General features: G+C 47.2%; 1 protein-coding gene across 1 annotated transcript in view; it reads right to left on the reverse strand.

The window, feature by feature from the left end:
- The window catches only part of NRXN3 (neurexin 3), a 1,772,673-nt gene that overhangs the window by 945,015 nt on the left and 810,035 nt on the right, over nt 1-17,623 (reverse strand). The gene's annotated exons all lie outside the window — the stretch shown is intronic.

Raw genomic sequence — 17,623 nt, forward strand, 5'->3', positions numbered from 1 at the left:
AGCCGAGATTGTGATGTCATAATGCCTCATTCCACCAATAAGAGCCAACCTCATCGGTGATGTCACAATGGCTTGATTGTCCTGGACTCCCCTCTGCCTCACAACCCAGCCAGCAGATTAACCGTTCTCCTTAACTATATCCATGACATCCTGTTTGTCTGTCTTGGCTGTTTAGATTGTAAGTTCTTTGGAGCAGGGACTGTCTCCTTCGTGACTCTGTACAGCGCTGCATGCGTCTGGTAGCACTATAGAAATAATTCATAGCAGTAATTGTACTCAAAGGGCGGTCTATGATAAATTTAACAATATAAACACTTGTGTTCAGCTCCTGCTGGTGCTTCTTTCTAGTGATCTGAGATGCTGAGAGCAGAGCCCAGGCGCTAGTTGTGATCCAAGCATCAGGTGGTGACTTTTTTCTGATTGGGTTCAAAGTGCCCTGGCACACACTGACTGTGAAACACCACTGAACCTCTTCTCTGCTTCATTCATGGTAACTCCTGTCACAGCACAAAGATTGAGAGGGCTGAGGTTCAGTGCTGGCATCTCCGGGGCATCTTATCATTCATCCTTCAATTACGGGGAGATCTAGAGGTGAAGAAAGCTTCAACCTGGATAACGTGGGAGTAGCTGATGGATGTGCTTCACCATCACCATCTCTCACCCCATCACTAGGGCCAGGAGTTTGCCAGCGAAAGGTCAGTCTGTACAAACTGAAAAACATCCAGAAGAGATTTATAGAATCTGTCAGGAATGACGCCAAGAGTTTCAACAAGTCAAGTAAGTAATTGATGCTTCAAAACTGAGGCAGGAGAGGGGGGGGGGGGTTGGAGACGGGTTTCAATGTTACAAGTGCAGAGAGGGACCCTGGATTTTGAACATGTTCCTTCAGAGACCTGGGCTCAGTCCCATCTTTCTGAAATCTGTGCATGAATGGCACACATGACATTGCACTCCAAGAGGTGCCAGTATGTGCAGAAGGGAACTGAGGAGTCTGTTACATGAAAAGAAGAGGCAGTAGGCAGGATCTAATGCTGTCCATCTACTGCCCTCGTGATCTGCAAAAAGACCTGCTTTTGGAGGCAACAGGCAAAGCCCCTGATCGGCTGCAAACTAGTCGGGAATTTTTAACACGAGTACATTGTGCAGATTTGCAAAGGGAAATAGCCCGCCTTGTTCACCATATGAGATTTAGCTCTATGGTCTCACAATGCAGGTGTAAAAAGCCTTAGCCAATAGGGAGAGGCGGAGATAGTGGAGTCTGCAGATGGGCAGACTGACTTAAGAGTGTACAATGTTAGTTGGGGGGGCATAGGTAGGAGAGTGAGGTAGGAGTGAGGTAGGAGTGGGGATGAGGGGAAAAGAACATGTTTTGGGATGTGCTATGAGGATTTATGTGGGGTGCAGCAAGCTTGAAGGCACAGCAAACCTGATAGTATGGCACAGGGGTGTAGGGAGCCAACTTGAGGGTGTGCCTTGTAGAGGAGGGGGAACAGAAGGAAGGTAGGTAGATATCTTCCTGGGAAGAGAGATGGTAGGGTGGGGCTATGTGCCAAGGGAAGAAAGAAGGAGATACGTGTATGGGAAAGGGAGAAAGAAGGAAAGGAGTGTTATGTATAAAGGTAAAAGCTATCGGCCTCAGGAAACCCGAGTTCCAGGCTTATACAATATAAAAAGGGACACCATGGATTTTCTCTTGGGCTTCCTCTCCTCCCTTGCCATATTTAGACTTTGTTTAATGTTAGAATTGGCTCCTGAAGAAGGGAACACTCCTGAAACTGGGCACAGTTGAGCCTTCTTGCCTGGCGGTGAAAATGCCACTCTCGCACAGATAATCGCTGGAGAAAGGAGGGAGAAGTGAATGGGAGGGGCAGACCTTGTGGACAAGAGAAAATTTGGCTAGGATAGAGGGTGAGGGGGGAAGGAGCTAGAGAGGGTGAAGTCCAAGAATGGAAAGTGGGGTGTGCAAAAATATAATTAGAAATAAATGATGCAGAATTTACAGAATGTTTGTACAGAACTTTAACTGTTTTTTTGCAGAGAAACCCACAGGAGGATGTCCGTTCTCAGCATACAAAGATGGTAGATTTCAGCACCCTGGCCAGCTCCTTCTCAGCATTAGCTGACCCTGAAGCGCTCTTCAGCACCTTCAGATCTGAACAGGGCAACATTGCTGGAGCCACTCGCCTTGAAAACAGAGATATGACTTTTCTCAGACTCGTGCAGGTTCTGTTGCCTGCCTCTCAACAGTCAAATGCCAAAAGCCTTTGTTGGCTCCCGGGGTTTATTAGAGCAATCACTATAATTTGGTGGATTTGTCTAATTCCCCACGTGCAAGCTCAGCCTATTAATATCAGGCTCTGGTTAGCAGATCTGAGTGTTATGGAGATACGTCACAGGGTCTGACTCAGCTCTGCTGGAAATCAAAAGGCAGCCATCGTTCAAAAGGCAGCCAATAATTAGCAAATTAACGCAGCTCACGAGAGCGTAACCCTCCACCCTTCCTTCACTTTGGTTTTCACTAGCCACAAGGTCAAGAGAAAGGCAAAGTTGCTTGTATACTACAGAAAAAGTGTGGCCAGGCACTGAGACCTACATCAAGATCCACACAATGACGATACATCTGCCAAGATGAATGTTAGAGTCAGATCTTCCTACAGCAGGAGATAAACTCTGAAATATTTTCTCTGGTTGGTATTTACCCTTTTCCTCTCCTAGGCATCCTTGGTTGGCATGTCATTCTATTGCATAAAGTCTACCCTAAATACATGTACAGAACCAATCCTTGTGCAAAAGCATAGTTTTAAATCCAGGCTCTTTCTTGCAGGATAGGGGATTCAGTCTGGGTATTCTATCCACTGGAGTTTGCAAGTGCTGCAGGGATGGTGCACCCAGGCCCCGAGAAGGAGGGGAAACCCATGACTGGTGCTGAGGATGTGCCAGTCTTGGAAGCTGGAGGTTGAAGGTGGAATGCATAAGGAAGAGAATTAAAAGCCAAGCAGAAGTCAAAATCCTTAAAACATGAACTGTCGACCCGCTTCCAGGCGGCCTACAAGTACGCGCAGAATATCAGACTGCAGCGAGGGATAAAGACCAGGCTCACCCTCCTAAATCAAATATATTTACCTGGACGTCACTAATAAATACAAGCACCCTTGCACGCACGGGCACACACACACATGATGGCACAGAGTTGAACACACAAACATACATGTACTAAATGCAGAAGCAAAGAAGTCAAATGGGAAAAGTTGCCGCTCTGAAGTGTGCTACGGTCCTGTCCAGGCTCTAAGTGAGGAATGACTAGGACAGAACAGCCCCAGGGAGCGGTTTCTGCTTCAGTCAGCCTGCCGGGAGCCTCGTCAATGGATGGGTCACGGAAAAAGTCTGGCCGGAGCTGGGAATGCCTTACAGAAACCCATAAGAGCAGCACCTATGTCACACTCCGAGCAGGGAGCGTATGTGCAGCACGGGAGCACTGAAATACAGAAAAAGGCAGACATTTATTAGACAAACAGCCTTAAGAGCTCCAATCGATAGAACAACCTATAATTTAAAAAGAAAACTACGAAGAGGGAAAATCGATAGAGAGAACTGTGGCAAACACCGTCTGAACCCTGCTTGTTTGTGTTAAACATCGCTGCTCCCGATCAACCCAAAGAGCTCTGGGAATACGTTATCACAGAAGCAGCACATTGGCACAAGCTCTCCTGGAATCCCTAGCCTGCACCGACATGTCGCTGTCCTCCCCCACCCCCCACCCCCCCAGCCTCTCAGGGCCCGGTTATGTCCCACATGGCACCACCGCTGCCCAGCACAGGCAGAAAAAGAGACATTAGCTAAGGAAAAACAATTCAATACAGCGTCACTGCCTGCAAGAATAAGGTGGGAAATGGGCTCACATGCACACACCGGGGTGTGGTGCTCGTGGCTGCCCAGTTGACTTCACGCCTCGCGGATGGCAAGGTACAGAGGCTGAAGGAGGTTCGTGTAAAGCAAGGATCTTGCAAATAGATCCCGAGACCCATAAAGAAGAAGAGCGAAAGGAAACACCAGTGGCGGAGCGAAAGGAAACACCAGTGGCGGAGTGAAACAGAGGCAGCAAGCAAGATCAGGAATCCTGGGAGATCCTGGCAGGATATCCCAATTTGCTCCCATATCCTTGAGTTTCCGGCACTACCACAATCACTGTTTACTAAGCATAGCTCTTCTAAGCTGAGTGAGGATGCAGACTGCCTTGCTTCTTGCCTTGCTTGCCTGCCTTGCTTCTTGCCCGCACCACTGTCCCTTCTCGTTCTTTCCCTGTAGGAAACACCACTGCAGCAGGGCTTGGAACTCATCTCAATGTCTAAGTATGAGGCCCACCAGTTACTGACTCACTCTGACTCATCTTAATATGGAGTGGGTAGGGGACACAGTAGGCAGTGGTGTCGAAAGGAGGGAGGGGGGTCGGTCCGCCCCGGGCGCCGGATCCCTTCCTCTTCTCCGCCCCCACCTCTTCCCACTCCTCCCCCTCTCCATGTTTTCGCCCCCTTCCCTTTCCCGTACCTCTCACTGCCACGAGCAGCAAGAACGTCAATGTGCTCCTCGCGACCGCATCATCTCTCCCGCTGACATCGCTTACGGGTGCCGCGCATAGAGTCGCGAGGAGCACTTCGAACTTCTTATTGCTCACAGCACTGAACAACTAGAGCTACAGTGGAAGAGAAGGGGGGGGATTAGAGAAGGAGCAGAGGACAGAGATGAGGGTGGGGGAGGGGTGCCATTGGACACAGAGATGACCCCAAGCCCTGCTTCAGCTGCCGCATCACAGTAGTTGCCCATGGCAGCAAAGGATACTGTGTGTTGGCTACCAGGGAAGGAAAAGGTGAAATGCTGGGGGGAGGGTATGCTGGAGCATAGTATGAAAAGAGAAAGGACGGGACGGGGGAGATGCTGGAGAGGGCCAGTGAGATGTTGGATTGGTGGTGGGGGAAGGAGAAAAGGAGGGAGAAGGGAGAAAGGAGATAGAGGGGGAAGATAGAGGGGCTGCTTGATACTGGAACGCATTGGGGAAGGGGGGACACAGAGAGGAGGGATACTCTCTAAAGTTGAAAGGGGACAGATTCCGTATGGACCACTGGTCTGACCCAGCAGCGGCAATTCTTATGTTCTTATAAGGGGAAGATGATGGACTAGAGCAGGAAGGGGGAAGACAAGGAAGGTGGAAAAATAGTTCTGAATTTCTTAAATTGGAATCTGACAGCTTTGGGGGATGACAAGGGCTCCTCGTACCTTCGGCAGTGACTGAAAATGTCTGCACAGAAAGAAAAAGATTTGCTCCAATCAACTCTGAGCTTAACAGGAACTCTACCCCTGAGTAATCCACACTATTGAACTCTCTCTGTAATAGTTACACCCTGCTAAGATTTTGGGAGTGCTGCAGTCACCCAATAATAATTATATCCTACCGTATTATACTCCACCTGTACTAATTATGTCCCCCCCCCCGAGTACCCTGCAATATTACCTGCTGTATTAATTAATAAAGACTATCCAGCTGTTAGATATTGAACCACGTTTAATAGCATTTGAACGAAACATTCCTAAAACCTTTGATGGAATTTTCCATCCCAGAACCTTTGGTAACAGATTGAGAAAATGTTCCTAAGAGAGGAGACATCAGTTTGGGATGAGTTAGAGATGAACGTAAGCCATGCTTCACTCTACACAGTGAAGTTCACTCTGTACGGCTCACGTTTTGGCCCTGGGGAAGGCCACAGAAACACCTCCTCAATCTCTTCCAAGACGCGTCAACAAAGTTGCTACTTACTTGTAAAGATGCAACTCTTGGTCTTGAAGTCGCCACAGCCCAGATGCAACTCTGCAAAACTTACCGTCAAGAGCGCTGTTTTAATCAGAGGAGCGGTACAAAAACACTTCACATTTATTACAGTTGCTGCCAGTGGTGGCTAAAAGCAGCCATGACTGACTCGTACCACAGAGCTACAGTTATCTGCATGCTATCTTGCTAATTATCTCGATTACATGGCTAATTAATCCTGTTTCGCAGAGCTCAGATGATTTAGAACATATTCAAGAGGAAAAAAACAGCACCTAATAATCTCACATCCCATCATGTAGGAATCCACTGCCCTACATAAAGCAACATAGTCCATTATGTACATATATGTTTCAAGTAGGGTGACCAGGTTACCCATTCCAAAAGGGAGCCTTTTTGCCCAGTCCTGGTTTTAGAATTGCATCTCAAAGCAGCGTCGTAATTGCAGTCCACAATTCTATCCATTGAAATCAGTGCTGCAGGATGAGGTTGGCAGAAATCCAGGACTGGCCAAAAAAAGCCTCCCTTCTGGAATGGGTAACCTAGTCATTCTAGCAATATACGAATTTAAACCATGGCAAAAGTCTGAAAACAGTGCATCACAATTTTTACTGTTCTACAGGGAACCAGAATGACAGGCAAAGGGAGATGGGGATGAGAGCACTTGAAAAAGACAGAGAGAGAACCCCCTCCCCTCCCCCCCAGCAAAAGCAGGAGGACAAAGAGAAAAAACTAGAAGACCCAGTGCAGAGAAGAAAAGAGGGCTGGGGAGATGCCACAGATAAAATAGCCATAGAACAGGGGTGTCAAAGTCCCTCCTCGAGGGCCGCAATCCAGTCGGGTTTTCAGACCATGCATGAGATCTATTAGCATACAATGAAAGCAGTGCATGCAAATAGATCTCATGCATATTCATTGGGGGAATCCTGAAAACCCGACTGGATTGCGGCCCTCGAGGGACTTCGACACCCCTGCGATAGAAGGAATCTGCCGCAATGCAGAACCCAGAACACTGAGGCCCCTCCAAAAGGAGGACGACGAGGACCATGTGAAACAGCTTCCTGGTCTCAGCTGTTAAGAAAGACAGGCAGACGGACACCTTAGAAACAAACTCGGCGCTGGAACCTCCGGGACACTGGAGGCGGATTTGACATGCTTTAGGTTGAACGTTTCATTTTTTGCCTTATTTAATCTTGTTTTGGAATTACAACACCAAGTGCTCTAAAAGATGCACAATATAGAAATCGCGATCATAGACTATACACATAAAACACTCTGCATTCAATGATACTCCCAAAACCCAGTGACAACCCCCCAGCCCTTCATAAGCACCACAAAAGGTAGCGGGTCAATATTTAGCCAGCAACAGTGAGAATGCTCTAAATGCTGACTGCCACCAGTTAATATGCAATACCGGGCTACAATCAGGCATCAGCGATATGCAGAAGTTAAGTGGATGCGGTCATTATTCGGTACTGGACCTGCATAGCTAACTGGGCGATCCTTCTCACCCAATGAACTATGCAGGTACTGGCACTAAATATTGCCAGTGCCCTCCAGGACTTCCCCAACTCCATCCTTGACCACCTCAGCTCTACTCAGACAGGGTCATAGTGGTCAGATGCAAAGTTCAGCCCCACTACCCTCCTGACTACTCAGGGTGATTTAACTGGGCAGAAGACTCTCCTTCCTTCTCCTTCCTCAGGGTGTTCCACAAAAATGACCACTGGGCACACATAGCTGGCCCTTCCTCTGGGAACACAGTGGCCTACGTGGAACACAAAGTCTCAGCTTAGTATTCAATCAAGACAACGTTCCTCTATGTAAAGCTTTAAAAGCCAAGACCAAGATCTTACGTCGGACCTGATATGTGACTGGAAGCCAGCGTAGCTGTACTGAAACAAGCGTCACACCATTGAATTTGCATAACCCCTTGATAAGCTTAGCTGTGGAGTTCAGTACTAGTTACGGGTACTGAACCTCTCTCTGAGGCAAACCTTCAAGCACCACATTGTGACAGACCAAGCGAGAATCAGTGGTTCTTCAATCAAATACAGGCGCAATCGACAAATCTGTCTCTAAATAAGGAATGCCTCCCTGCGCCAAGCGTGCAACGTAACCGCTCATCCACAAACAAAATACTCCTAATAACCTTCAAGGTGTAACTGCAGAAAAACCACTAGACATTGCACGTCAGTTGACTCCATACACCCCCTCCAGGAACCTTAGATCAGTGGAAAAACAACTCCTTATTGTCCCGTCCCATAGGGAAATAGTCCAAGAACATGTTAGGGTCGCCATCTTTGCAATCGAGGTCCCAAAGCTGTGGAACTCCCTACCACTATCGCTGCGATCACTAACCTCTACCGACAAGTTCAAAGTAGACCTAAAAACATTCCTCTTTGCTGATGCATATTAAGCCCTTCATCAATACCTAACGCAGAGAGCATCAAGTAACATGGAGCCCGCCTTATGTTCTCTCCCTCCCCTCCTTCCTTTTACACTATGTAATTCATCCTTGACCAGTTTGTTACACCTAACTATGACTATATGACTACACTATAGACCAGGGCTGCTCAAGTCCGGTCCTCGAGATCTACTGGCAGGCCAAGTTTTCAGGATATCCACAATAAATATGCATGAGAGAGATTTGCCTGCACTGCCTTCTTGGTATGCAAATCTCTCTCTCATGCATATTCATTGTGGATATCCTGAAAACCTGGCCTGCCAGTAGATCTCGAGGACCGGACTTGGGCAGTCCTGCTATAGACTGTAAACTGCCCTGAAGGTTTTCACCAAGGTGCGGGGTAGAAAAAAACCTACCGTAATACACTTGGAAATTGAAATCTATCCAAACCCCTAGGAATCAGCAGGAACCCTTAAATACCACATCTCTAGCACTCCCCATCGTTCATCAGCGAGCAGGAGGAAGCCGCTTTTGACACGTTCAGCTGCAGCCACACCAACTGAAACCAGGTATGCAGACATCCCAGTTTCTTCCGCAAAATTATCCAAAACGCAGCAGCTCTGGTACCCCCGATTACCAGCATAAGCATAAAAATGCATCTCCCATCCTTTTACATCACTAAACACCTCAGCAACAGATCCACCTTAAATAAAGTGACAACACTGACCTCCCTGATGAGAAAACTCCCCTCCCACTTGTACATGCCTCTGCCAATCAGATGGTTCAACAAGAAATCATGGTTCAACAGGTCAAATGCTGCGGTTAATTTTGACCCCTCATGCAGGCTCATAGAGCCAAAACACGGACCATTTGGGGTCATACAGTGTTGTATTAATAAATATTTATCAGAAGAGATAGTCACCCCTGGTTGTTCCTCATTGTTTCTCTAATTTTTTTGTTTTGCTTTTGTGGAGAATTGGTTACAAAAGGAACAAAATGGGGGAACTAGAAGTCATGGCCAATAATGAGAGACTAGACATCATAGGGATCACGGAAACATGGTGGAACGAAGAAAACAAATGGGACATAGTACTGCCAGGATACAAACTCTACCGAAAAGACAGGACTTACCAGAAAGGGGGAGGAATAGCACTATACATAAGGGATACCATTCACTCAACCACTGTGGACACAGCAGCGACAAATGCCCAAGTGGAGTCATTGTGGATCAAAGTACCAGGAAGCAACGGATCCGAGATTAAGATGGGACTGTTCTACCGTCCACCAGGGCAAACTGAAGCTGAGGATACAGAAATGGTAGCCGAGCTGAGAAAGGAATGCAAGAACCCAAACACCATAGTTATGGGAGATTTCAACTATCCTGGTATAGACTGGTGTCTTGGAAATTCAAAATGTGCAAGGGAAACGGAGTTCCTGGAAGCAGTCCAGGACTGCTTCATGGAACAACTTGTCGAGGCACCAACGAGAGGATCAGCGATTCTGGATCTGATCCTCAATGGGCTGAAAGGACCAGCAAAGGATGTGGAGGTCATGGGACCACTAGGAACCAGTGACCACAACATGATTCAGTTCAAAGTGCAAGTAGGACTACCTATGGGAAAGAGAACCAAGGCAACAACATTTAACTTCAAGAAAGGGAACTATGATGCCATGAGACAAATGGTGAGAAAGAAGCTCAGAAACAGCTCCAAGGAAACTCGGACTGTGGAGCAAGCCTGGTCCCTATTCAAGGACACAGTAAACAAGGCGCAAAACCTATATATACCAAGATTTAGGAAAGGTTCCAAGAAGAATCAGACGAGGTACCCTGCATGGATAACCAGTGAAGTAAAGAAAGTGATAGGAGACAAGAAAAAATCATTTCGGAAGTGGAAAAAAGATAAAACTGAAGGAAACTGGAGAGAGCACAGGAAGCATCAAAAAGAATGTCACCGAGTAGTCAGGAAAGCCAAGAAAGAGTATGAGGAGAGACTGGCCAAGGAAGCAAGAAATTTCAAACCATTTTTCCGATATGTGAAAGGGAAACAACCAGCGAGGGAGGAGGTGGGGTCCCTGGATGAGGGTGACCGGAAGGGAGTGGTGAAAGAGGAAAAAGAAGTGGCTGGTAGGCTAAACAAGTTCTTCTCGTCGGTCTTTACAATAGAGGACACAACCAGTGTGCCAGAACCGGAAAAAATCTTCAGGGGAGATCAAGAGGGGAAATTATCATGCATGGAGGTAAGCCTCGAAGACGTTCTCAGACAGATAGATAGATTAAGAACGGACAAAGCTCCGGGCCCAGATGGGATCCACCCGAGAATACTGAAAGAGCTCAGAGATGAAACAGCAGAGCTACTGCAGCATATTTGCAACCTGTCCTTGAGAACAGGGGTAATCCCGGAGGACTGGAAGATAGCGAATGTTACACCGATCTTCAAAAAAGGATCGAGAGGCGACCTGGGAAACTACAGACCGGTGAGCTTAACCTCTGTTCCGGGGAAGATGGCCGAATCACTGATCAGGGAAGGTATCAATGAGCATATAGAAAAAAATTATCTGATGAGATCGAGCCAGCATGGTTTCTGTAAAGGCCGATCATGCCAGACAAATCTACTGCAGTTCTTTGAGGGGATAAGTAAGCAATTGGACCAAGGTGACCCAGTAGACATTATATATCTAGATTTCCAAAAAGCCTTCGACAAGGTGCCCCATGAACGCTTACTGAAGAAACTGTGGAGCCACGGGGTGGAAGGGGACGTGCACAGATGGATCAAAAATTGGCTGGCGGACAGGAAACAGAGGGTAGGAGTAAAGGGGCACTACTCTGACTGGATAGGGGTCACAAGTGGTGTTCCGCAAGGGTCAGTGCTGGGACCACTGCTGTTCAATATATTTATTAATGATCTAGAAATGGGGACAAAGTGCGAAGTTATCAAGTTCGCGGATGACACAAAACTCTCCAGCAGGGTCAGAACTGTTGAGGAATGCAAAGAACTGCAGAGCGACCTGAACAAACTGAGTGAGTGGGCAAAAAAATGGCAGATGAGCTTCAATGTGGAGAAATGTAAGGTCTTGCACATAGGGAAGGGGAACTCCATGTACAGCTACGCGATGGGAGGGAGGGTACTCGGGGAAGGCAAACAAGAAAAAGATCTGGGGGTATTGGTGGATAACACAATGAAGCCGGCGGCGCAATGTGCAGCGGCCTCAAAAAAAGCGAACAGAATGTTGGGCATTATCAAAAAAGGTATCACTACCAGAACGAAGGAAGTTATCCTGCCACTGTATCGAGCAATGGTGCGCCCACATCTGGAATACTGCATCCAATACTGGTCGCCATACCTCAAGAAGGACATGGCAATACTCGAGAGGGTCCAGAGGAGGGCAACGAGGATGATAAAGGGTATGGAGAACCTTTCATATGCCGAACGGTTAGACAGGCTGGGGCTCTTCACCCTGGAGAAGCGGAGACTGAGAGGGGACATGATAGAGACTTATAAAATCATGAAAGGCATAGAGAAGGTGGAGAGGGACAGATTCTTTAGACTAGCAGGGACAACTAAAACAAGAGGTCATTCAGAAAAACTGAGAGGAGACAGATTCATAACGAATGCAAGGAAGTTCTTCTTCACTCAGAGGGTGGTGGACACCTAGAACGCGCTTCCCGGAGAGGTGATAAGACAGAGTAAAATTCTGGGGTTCAAAAAGGGACTGGATGACTTCCTGGAAGCGAAGGGAATTACAGGGTACAGATAGAGTTACCTTACAGGACATTGAGCGAATAGGGTATGGATATTTTAGGTTAGGTAGGGAACACTTTCAGGTCATGGACCTGGGGGGCCGCCGCGGGAGCGGACTGCCGGGCACGATGGACCCCTGGTCTGACCCAGCAGAGGCAATGCTTATGTTCTTATGGTTCCTTTTTAAGGGGTTTGGCGCTACTCTCAAACTCGATGCACCCGCAGCGTTGTGGCCACCACCTTTCATAGCCACCAGCTTATCAGTGTCAAACACTTGGTTTACCTGCAAAACATTCCGCAACTAATAAGCTACAACATTCGCAATCACCTTAATACGAGCAAATCTCCCCCTTAGCTAAATCTGAGGAAGAGGCCTTTGTGATCAGTGTCAAAATGGCTGTCTTTCATGAGGAAAATCTTTGGTCCCTTGAGGACGTGTTCACCATCTCATTGGGATTCCAGAATTTGACCCTCCCACCACACCAGCAGGGATCCTCTGGGGACACTACAGAAAACAGTCCAGCACATGAAATATCTCCCCCCCCCCATCAACCACCGATGGCCAAAGATCAATATCCACCCCCCCCTCTGAATGGCAGATCTTTCAGATACATCACAAAAAAAGAGGATCTAAGGCCTGGATTCTGTAATTGGCACCTCAATCAACCGACACCTAGAAAAACAGTCAATCACACTTAAGCGCCATTAACAGAATTGTGGGCTACCGGCACTTAAGGAAAAACTGAGGCGCTGGTAATGTAGGCCAAGGTTTCAAAGGCACCTAAGGTCATCTCCACCCCTAAGCATGCCTAGTTTGACCTTAGGCGTTGCTAGGTGCCATGCTGTAGGCGTGATTTTGGCGCCCATTTTTTTTAAAATCGGTTTTAAATGGTGTATTCAATTACCACCAGTGGCGTAGTAAGGGAGAATGGGGGGGGGTCTGCCCCAGTACCGTCGTGGTGGGGGCACCAGCCCTCATCTTCCTCTCCCCTCCTCCCCCTCACCACTGCACTTAAAGACCACTTCCTATCCCCCGTGCCTCTTTAACATTCCCAGCGTGAGCAGCAATCCCAACCTGCTGGTCGCACCAGCGTCGTCTCTTCCTCTGACATCACTTCCTGGACCCGTGTCTAGGAAGTGACATCAGAGGAAAAGCCGACACTGGCACGAGCCGCAGCTTGGGGGTTGCTGAAGAGGCGTGTGTAGGTGGCAGGAGTGGGCGGGGGGTGGAAAAGAGGGTGGGGAAGAGACCTCACCGCCCTGGGTGCCTCTCACCCTCGCTAGGCCACTGATTGCCATAGCAATTAAAGCTGATGAATGCAATTAGGTTAGACGCCAGTTAACTTTTGGCAAAACCACCAAAAATAAGGGTTTCAACAGGGTAACAATTATAACCCTAACCCCCTCCCCCTTTTACCAAACCGTAGTGTGGATTTTAGTGCGGGCGGCAGTAACAGCTCTAATGCTCAAAGGAATTCTATGAGCGTTGGAGCTATTACCACCGCTGCCGGCGCTAAAAACCATGCTACGGTTTGATAAAAGGAGCTGCGTAAATAATTTATACTGTAGTGAAGACACAGAGGAATTGCGAAGATCTACAACATAACATCATCGGGCTCGAGAAATGGGCATCAACATGGCAGATGAGGTTCAACGTGGATAAGTGTAAAGTGATGCATGTAGGTAACAAAAATCTCATGCACGAATACAGGATGTCCGGGGCGGTACTTGGAGAGACCTCCCAGGAAAGGGACTTGGGAGTTCTGATTGACAAGTCGATGAAGCCGTCCATGCAATGTGCAGCAGCACCGAAAAGGGTGAACAGAATTCTAGGAATGATAAAGAAAGGGATCATGAACAGATCAGAGAAGGTTATCATGCTGCTATACTGGGCCATGGTGCGTCCTCACCTGGAGTACTGTGTACAGCACTGGTCGCCTTACATGAAGAGAGACACAGTACTACTCGAGAGGGTCCAGAGAAGAGCGACTAAGATAGTTAAGGGGTTGGGGGAGCTGCCGTACAGCGAAATATTAGAGAAACTGGGCCTCTTCTCCCTCGAACAGAGGAAATTGAGAAGGGACATGATCGAAACATTCAAGGTACTGAAGCGAATAGACAATAGATAAGGACAGGTTGTTCACCCTCTCCAAGGTAGAGAGAACGAGAGGGCACTCTCTAAAGTTGAAAGGGGATAGATTCCATTCAAACGTAAGGAGGTTCTTCTTCACCCAGAGAGTGGTGGAAAACGAATGCTCTTCGGGAGGCTGTCATAGGGGAAAACTCCCTCCAGGGATTCAAGACAAAGTAAGACAAGTTCCTGCTGAACAGGAATGTGCTCAGGTAGGGGCTAGTCTCAATTAGGGCACTGATCATAGGGCCGCCACGTGAGTGGACTGCTTGCCACGATGGACCACTGGTCTGACCCAGTGGCGGCAATTCTTATGTTGAAAGGGAACGAAACCACAAAGTAAGCATCTGACAAACAATGCTGCACATACAACCATGTGGAGAAAAAAAGCCTCTGAATCAAGTGACAGTCATAGACACAAAGAGGGTGGTGTTGCCATTAAAACAACAGCAACCCGTGCACCATAAACGTTGCAGCAAAGAAGAAACGCTCGCAACTAGGCTTAAAGAGGCGCATGACGTAACTGATCCGAAACAGTCCTGTAAATCCGGGTCAGTTTCCTTCTCAAAGTAGTTCAACTTCCAAATACCGATCAACGATCAGTTCCACCCAACAAGAAATCTTGTTGCACCGGTCAAGCCGGCTGCTTCAGGGCAGATTCAACTACCCGGTGCAACAAGATTTCTTGTTTGGAAGTGATCTTTGGCAAAATCTTGAAGTTGAATTACTATGAGGAGGAAACTGGCCCGGATATACAGGACTGTATCGGATCAGTTACTTCATGTGCATCTTTAAGCCTAGTTGGGTGTGTTTCTTCTTTGCTGCAAGGTTTCTGGTATACGGAGTTTATGGTATGACAACATCACACTGTTTGTGTCTATGATTGTCACTTGATTCTGAGGCTTTTTCTCCACCCGGTTGTATTTGCAGCATTTTCAACTTTTATTGTATTTTTGATATACCGTTTATTAAAGCCTAAGCGGTTTCCATATAAGCCTTACAAAAGTAGGGTAGACGAACAAGGTTTGGAGGGACAATGGACAGACAGACTGTATTTGACGCACAAGGGGAAAACAATTAAGGATACATCATAAAATAAAAGGAAAGAGTGGGTGGGTAAGAAGAAAAGAGTGAAAGGTGAAAAAGAAACAAAAAGGGGTACAAAAAGAAGTCAAGTGAAGGTGGCATAATTTAGGTACCGCAAGTGTCCTTGAAAAGGAAAGTTATACGCTTCCTCTGTGGTTTCAGTTCCTTTCAATAGTAGAATTTGCCTAACATTCGGTACCATTACAAACTTCGGCCCTATATGACCAACCTAGGGCTCCTTTCCTAAGGTGCTCTAGCGTTTTTAGCGCACGTAGGAAATTACCACGCGCAATGCTTCTAGAACTAACACCAGCTCAATGCTGGCGTCAAGGTCTAGCACACGAGGCACTGTAGTGCGCGCTATTCTCCGCGTTAAAGCCCTAGCGCGCTTTAGTAAAAGGAGCCCCTATTTTTATAACTCAATTTTGTCAACCCACTCTCAATTTTCAATGATTGGGGAAAAGGACCTCAGTGACCAAACAATCACAGATGATATATTTTCATCTGGCGAATATCATCAATGTAATATCCTACAAATCCTCAGTTCAATTTTTACATTGGCCACTTAGATCTAGAGGTCTGCATGGGAACGGGGATCGCGGGAATCCCACGGGACTCCCACGGGGATGGAAGGCTTTGGAAGCAGGGTTGGTCCATATAATATAATGGACACGTCAGCCTTAGTAAAAGAGGGGGTTTATAAGTTAATTACCTGAACAGAAAACAAAAAAAGGGTTCCACCAAAGAGATTCCACAAGGAAAACAGCAGCACAAGCACAAAAGAAACTGTGGAATTGATGATCCTGTCAGAAGTAATTGCTGCTTTTCATGGGGACGGGCGGGGATGGAGGTAATTCCTTGCGGGGACGGGTGGGGACGGAGAGGATCCTGGCGGGGACGTGTAGGGACGGAGAGGATCTTGACGGGTATGGGTGAGGATGGCGAGGATCTTGACAGGGACGGGTGGGGATGGAGAGGATCCTGGTGGGGTCGGGTGGGATTTCTGTCCCCGTGCAACTCTCTACTTAGATCCTCTTTTCTTTTGCTTGGTTTGGTTAGTCTAAGTTCATTCACTGGAGACTACTAGATCTTTCAAAGGTCCCACCTCTAAACAGAGCCTGGATCCTGCTAATATCCTATCAGCTCCAGCTGCTCCTATAGCATGCGGCCTGTATCTTCTAAACCACCGGTTGCTCATCCTTCCATAATTTCCTCCCTCAACCTCTCTAATCACTTACAGGTCTGCTTTAATCATGGCACCAGGTGGCCACATGCACCTGTTTCACCGGAACCAGAAAATCCTACAGCTCCAATGTCCCCCGGTTCCATTCCCTCGCTACCTCATTCCCTGCCATCCCTTCTCTTGCCACGAGGGCACATTCCTAACCACTTCCTCCTCAGAAACATTGCAAACATCCCACCCCGCACACCAGACCATGTCCGATTTCTGCTCATCCACCCTCAAACACAATCAAAAGGTCAGCATCTGATAATCCCACCAAGGACTGCCCTCTCACTAAAGCCTCCTAAACGCTATCCAGCTCTATTTCTTTATAGCGCATTTGTAAAGACCAAACCCAGCATAGGCTTCATCGCTTCACATGGTGTACAAAACCAAAGGACAGATCACTCTGTTACAGTCCCCTGCCAAGAATTTGTAGGGTGTACAAGGATGAGAGGAGCTAGGCCAAAAAACCACATTCTTTAACTTCTCTTTGGCTCTGATTGCCATAGCATGCCCGAGTAGTGCTGAGGTAGTCCAGGGGGAGCGTCAGGGAGGGGCTGGGAGTTACGTGGGCACCAGAAATAGTCAATGCCCATGCTCGGCAGTGTTAGGTCTGAAAGTAGAGCTTGGACACAGAACGAGGCCTGCAGCAAGGTCTCCAGGCTTCCGATATGTGATGAGTGTGTGCAGATGGTCGTTCTTCACGTCTGCTTCAAAGCATTTTGATCATTTCCAATCACACAAACTCACTAAGAAAGAATATGCAATATGTACAAGAGAAATCCTTCTTTGATAAAGTGAGAATAGTAGACGGCCAAAACATGCTAATTCACAATTTTATCAAAAGCATAAAGAATAATAATAAAGATTGTTATGTAAGGGGAGAGTCCTCAGTTTACACAACTTACACCAGGTTAACCTTGAAGGCAACAGGGTTCACTTGTGAAACATCCCTGAAGATTGAACATTGCACGCTGAACTGGGCTGAACAGCAGCGGCCAGACATAGATTTTGTGAATTTCATTTTTGGGCGCACTATTGCACATCACAATTTTCACTGTTATTTGCACTATGGGAGTAAGTCCAGGGATGTTTCACAAGTGAATCCTTTTGCCTTCAAGGTTAACCTGGCGTAAGTTGTGTAAACTGAGGACTCTCCCCTTACATAACAATCTTTATTTATTTATTTTTTTTTTTAATGTTTATGATAAAATTG

The sequence above is a fragment of the Geotrypetes seraphini genome, chromosome 7, assembly GCF_902459505.1.
Source record: "Geotrypetes seraphini chromosome 7, aGeoSer1.1, whole genome shotgun sequence".
In the NCBI taxonomy this organism is placed as follows: domain Eukaryota; kingdom Metazoa; phylum Chordata; class Amphibia; order Gymnophiona; family Dermophiidae; genus Geotrypetes; species Geotrypetes seraphini.